The sequence below is a fragment of the Hylobates moloch genome, unplaced genomic scaffold (assembly GCF_009828535.3).
Source record: "Hylobates moloch isolate HMO894 unplaced genomic scaffold, HMol_V3 SCAFFOLD_16, whole genome shotgun sequence".
Lineage (NCBI taxonomy): Eukaryota > Metazoa > Chordata > Mammalia > Primates > Hylobatidae > Hylobates > Hylobates moloch.
The window spans coordinates 58252813-58258812 of NW_026652291.1; positions in this window are offsets into that span (position 1 = coordinate 58252813).

Here is a 6000-nt window from a genome sequence, read left to right on the forward strand (position 1 = left end):
AGAGCAAGACTCCATCTCAGAAAAAAACAAACAATAAAACCAATAAACGTTTACTATTTCACATGGTTTTCTATGAATCAGAAATTTGGGAGCATATAGTTAGGAAATTGTGCCTTGGCTGTCTCATGGGGTTGCAGTTAAGTTGTCAACCGGAGCTGCAGCCAATTGAAAACAGGAAGGATATGCTTAGAAGATAACTTACACATATGGCTGGTGTCAGTGCTGTCAGCAGGAGGCCTCAGCTTTTCTCCACAGGGCTGAGTATTCTCGTGACATGAGGGCTGCCTCCCTACATAGAAAGTAACAATGTATTTTACGACCTTGGAAGTCTCAGAAGGCACACGTAGTTATTTTTGCAATATCCTGTTGGTTCTCGGGTCAACCTTATTCAGGGTTGGTCAGAGTCAAGGGGTGCTCGCTACCATGGTCAGATGTGGATGATAATAGGAAATGCATTTAATATCTTGAAAACTAGCAACAGAAAAAAAAGGAAAGGATTAAACATGTATCCTGCATTTCTTTTGTAAACTGCATCTAAAATATAAGGGAAAAGATTGAAAGTAAAAGAATGAAATGTATATATATATATATAATGCATACATTAACCAAAAGAATGCTAGTGTAGCTATGCTCATATCAATCATAGTAGACATAAAGGGGAAGAGCAATACTAGAGACAAAGAAGGACGTTTGATAATGACCAAGGGGCCAATCAAACAGAAGGATATAGTTATCATAAAACCATATACATTTAATAACATAATCTCAAACACATATAAAGCAAAACCCGACCAGACATAAAGGAGAAATAGACAAAATTTCAATCATAGTTGAGGAATCTAACACCTCTCCCTTGGAAAACGATAGATTGATAGGACAATCTGACAAAAACATTGGTAAGGATATAGAGATATGAACAGCACAATTAATAAACTTGACATAATTGACATATATAGAACACTGCATCTAATACATCTTAGAATATATGTTCTTTTCAAGATTTATGGATATTTACCAAAATAGAGCATACATCTATCTGTTGTGGCAAGTCTCCAAAAATTTCAAAGGATTGAAATAATACAGACTATGTTCTCTTCATGAATACTGTGAAATTGAGCTGTACATCACCAAGATAACTATAAAATCCCCAACTGCATAGAAATTAAGTAATAAACTACTATATAGCCTGAGTCCAAATTAAATCACAATTCTTCACTGTTAAATCAATCAATCAATCACAATGGCAATAAGATGCTACAAAGAGGCCGGGCGCGGTGGCTCACGCCTGTAATCCCAGCACTTTGGGAGGCCGAGGTGGGCGGATCAACTGAGGTCGGGAGTTCAAGACCAGCCTGACCAATATGGAGAAACCCCGTCTCTACTAAAAATACAAAATTAGCCAGGCATGGTGGTACATGCCTGTAATCCCAGCTACTTGGGAGGCTGAGGCAGGAGAAGCGCTTGAACCTGGGAGGCAGAGGTTGCGGTGAGCCAAGATAGTGCCATTGCACTCCAGCCTGGGCAACAAGAGTGAACTCCGTCTCAAAAAAAAAAAAAAAAAAAAAAAGATGCTACAAAGATTACAAAGATAAAAGAACACTATCAACATTATGTCATTTAGAATTTAATTAAAATATGTAAAAATTCTTGAAAAACATAACTTACCAAAACAAACTGATAATTTGAATAATCCTATACCTAATAAAGATTTAAATCTTTTATCTAAAAGTTCCTTACAGGCCAGGAAAAGTGGTTCACACCTGTAATCCCAGCACTTTGGGGGGCCAAGGCAGTAGGATTGCTTGAGCCCAGGAGTTTGAGACCAGGCTGGGCAATGCAGTAAGACCTCATTTCTACAAAAAATCAAAAAATGAGCAAGGCATGGTGGCGTTCACTTGGAGCCCTAGCTACTTAGGAGGCTGAGGTGGGAGGACCACCTGAACCCAGAAGGTAGAGGGTGCAGTAAGCCAAGATTGCACCACTGCATTCCAGCCTGCCCAACAGAGTGAGATCTGTCTAAAAAACAAAAACAAAAACAAAAAAAACTTACAAAAAACCTCTAGGTCCTGGTAGGTTTATCATTAAAATTTCCAGGGGAGGGCTGGGCCCGGTGGCTCACACCTGTAATCCTAGCACTTTGGGAGGCCAAGGGGGGTGGATCACCTGAGGTCAGGAGTTCAAGACCAGACTGGCCAATGTGGCAAAACCCCTTCTCTACTAAAAATACAAAAATTAGCCTGTCATGACGGTGGGCGCCTTTAATCCTAGCTACTCTGGAGGCTGAGGCAGGAGAATCGCTTGAACCCAGTGGGAGGAGGTTGCAATGAGCCAAGATTGCGCCACTCCACTCCAGCCTGGGCGAAAGAGTGAAACTCCATCTCAAAAAAAAAAACAAAAAACACTAGGGGAACGTGTTCTTAGGACCCCCTGAAGTCTGCGTCATGAAAGAAAAATTAAAAGAAAAAAAAGTAAAAATTCCCAAACATTTAAAGAATAAATAGTATTTATATTACACAAAATCTTCCAGGGATTAGAAAGAGAGAAAATACTGCCCAATTCATACTAAGAGGCCAGCATAACCTTGATACCAAAACCTGGAAAAGAACATTAAAAGGAAAGAAACCTATAGGTCAATTGCTCTCATAAACATAGACACAAAAATTCTAAATAAAATATTAGCAAGACAAATCCAGCAATCTATAAAAGGGTAAATGTTATATGATGTTGAGTTTATTCCAAAAATATGAAGTTGATTTAACATTTAAATTAAAGGATAAAAATGCAGTTGTCACAATTGATGGAGAATAAGCATTTGATAAAATGCTATACCCATTCAGGATTTTAAAAAAAATCTTTGCTATGAATTTGTTCAGCAGCAATAGAAACAAAATAAATAAAAACTTTTTTAGAAACCTTTTTAAGTAGTGATGAAAGAGTATTTCCTTAATATGAGAAAAGATTACTATAAAAAAGCATAGCAAACAAAATATTTATTGCCAAATATTAAAAGCTTTCCCACTAGCCAGGTGCGGTGGCTCATGCCTGTAATCTCAGCACTTTGGGAGGCCAAGGCAGGAGGATCATGAGGTCAGGAGATCGAGACCATCCTGGCTAACATGGTGAAACCCCGTCTCTACTAAAAATACAAAAAATTAGCTGGGCACGGTGGTGGGCGCTTGTAGTCCCAGCTACTCGGAGAGGCTGAGGCAGGAGAACGGCGTGAACTCGGGAGGCAGAGCTTGCAGTGAGCCGAGATTGCACCACTGCACTCCAGCCTGGGCGACAGAGGGAGACTCCGTCTCAAAAAAAAAAAAAAAAAAACCTGGTGTGGTGGTGGGCACCTGTAGTCCCAGCTACTCAGGAGGCTGAGGCGGGAGAATCACTTGAACCTAGGAGGCGGAGGTTGCATTGCAGTGAGCCGAGATTGTGCCACTGCACCCCAGCCTGGGCTACAGAGCAAGACCACGTCTCAAAAAAAAAAAAAAAAAAAAGCTTTCCCCGTGAGATATGGAATAAAATGAGTTTATCCTCTGTCACTGTTTTGATTCAACATTAAACTGGACAATTTATATTTAACAACGTGCAGTGAGGCAATAAGGAATAAGTATGTAAGTACTGGAAAAGAAGAAACAAAATTTTCATTATTCACAGACAACATAAAAAACTCAAAATGAGGCCGAGCGCGGTGGCTCATGCCTGTAATCCTAGCACTTTGGGAGGCCGAGGCGGGTGGATCATGAGGTCAGGAGTTCGAGACCAGCCTGGCCAACACAGTGAAACCCCGTCTCTACTAAAAATACAAAAATTAGCTGGATGTGGTGGCGGGTGCCTGTAGTCTCAGCTACTCAGGAGGCTGAGGCAGGAGAATCACTTGAACCCGGGAGGCAGAGGTTGCAGCGAGATAAGATAGGGCCACTGCACTCCAGCCTGACAACAGAGGGAGACTTCGTCTCAAAAAAATAAATAAATAAAAATAAAAAAATAAAAAAACCTCAAAATGAATCTACAGAATTAACATAAATTTGGCAGGACCCGAATACAAAATCAACACATAAAAATAAATTATTGTTAAAAAACAAATAATTAGAAAATAAGTTATCTTAAATTATAGCATTTACATCAGTATCCAAAATAAATTAATTCTAATGAAAGATGTGGAAGATCTGTATGCTAAAAGCAAGTAAATAATATTAAAACAATTAGAGACCTAAACAAATGGAGGGTTATAACATTTTCATATATTGGAAGAATCAGAATTCTAAAGATTTATTCCATTTTGCTTTTACAATCCCACTTAAAATCCCAGCAGCTTGTTTTTTAAAATTGCCAGCTGATTAATATATGGCAGATAAAACTGTCCCCCAAACCCCAATTCTTTCTCCAGCCAAAGAACTGGAAAATGGGCGACCTAGTAGGAGAGAAAATCTTTTGACAACATTTACACTACTCCAGCCAAACTTCATGGCAAAAACTGCAGTCAGAGCTGAATGAGGAGCCTATACTTCCACCTTACCTAGCAATAATGAAGCACCATTCTCCCTTCCTGCAGTGTCCACAGAAGCTGAGCTGGGTGTCTAGATTTCCACCCCTGCCTGGCAGCAACAGTGCCCCGCTCCCTATACCGGTGGTAGCAGTGGAGGCTGAATCGGGTGTCTAAATTTCTACTCCTACCCAGCAGAAATGAGGCAGCTTTCCTCATGTCAGCAGAGGCTAGGGGAGGAGGGTGGACTTCCACCTCCACCCAGTGGTAACAAGATGGTGTCCAGGCCCCGCATGGTGGCTTATGCCTGTAATCCCAGCACTTTGGGAGGCTGAGGCAGGTGGATCACCTGAGGTCAGGATTTCAAGACCAGTCTGGCCAACATGGTGAAACCCCATCTCTACTAAAACTTCAAAAATTAGCCAGGTGTGGTGCTGGGCATCTGTAATCCCAGCTACTCTCAAGGCTAAGGCAGGAGAATCTCTTGAACCAGGGAGGCGGCGGTTGCAGTGAAGCAAGATCGTGCCACTGCACTCCAGCCTGTGCAACAGAGCAAGACTCTGTCTCAAAAAAAAAAAAAAGAAATACCAAGATGGTGTCCCCTTCCTTCTTCCACTAGCAAGGTGTCAGTGGAGGCCTGCTAAAATATAAAATTTCAATAAGATCCAGAAAATCATAAAATAATACCAGTATATCCGGCCGGGCGTGGTGGCTCACGCTTGTAATCCCAGCACTTTGGAAGGCCGAGGCGGGCGGATCACGAAGTCAGGAGATCGAGACCACAGTGAAACCCCGTCTCTACTAAAAATACAAAAAAAATTAGCCGGGCGTGGTGGCGGGCGCCTGTAGTCCCAGCTACTCGGAGAGGCTGAGGCAGGAGAATGGCGTGAACCCAGGAGGCGGAGCTTGCAGTGAGCCGAGATTGCGCCACTGCACTCCAGCCTGGGTGACAGAGAGAGACTCCGTCTCAAAAAAAAAAAAAAATAATAATAATAATAATACCAGTATGTCCAAGATACAATTAAAAAAAAAAATCACTTGTCATACCAAGAACCCAGAAAAACCTCAATTTGAATGAGGCAATGATGGCAGCGGCTGCTCCAGATGGCCTGCCACTACCATCACACCAGCTGCAGCACTGAGGTACCTGGGGCTGCGTGCTTAGTGGAGCCGGAGGAAACAAGCGGGAGCCCCACCCCTTCTGAGTTGGGGCAGGAGGTCCCTCGGTGCCTCTGCGGCTACTCAAACTGTGGCTGCAGACCCGGCCTCTCACTTCATGGAGGAAACAGGAGCCCCGCCCTCTTGGGCGGAGCTGCAGCTGCACAAGTTGTGGCTGAAGATCCGAGCCTCACTGCGCTCTTTCGGGGCTGGGAGCAGGCAGGATCCCTGTCCTCCACGGCACAGCTGCAGCCACCAAAACTGCAGCTGCAGACCTGGGCCTCCCACTCAAAAGAGCAGGCAGGAGTCCTGTCCCCTCTCCCCCCACCTCCACACGCAGCTGCCGCCACCCAAACCCTGGC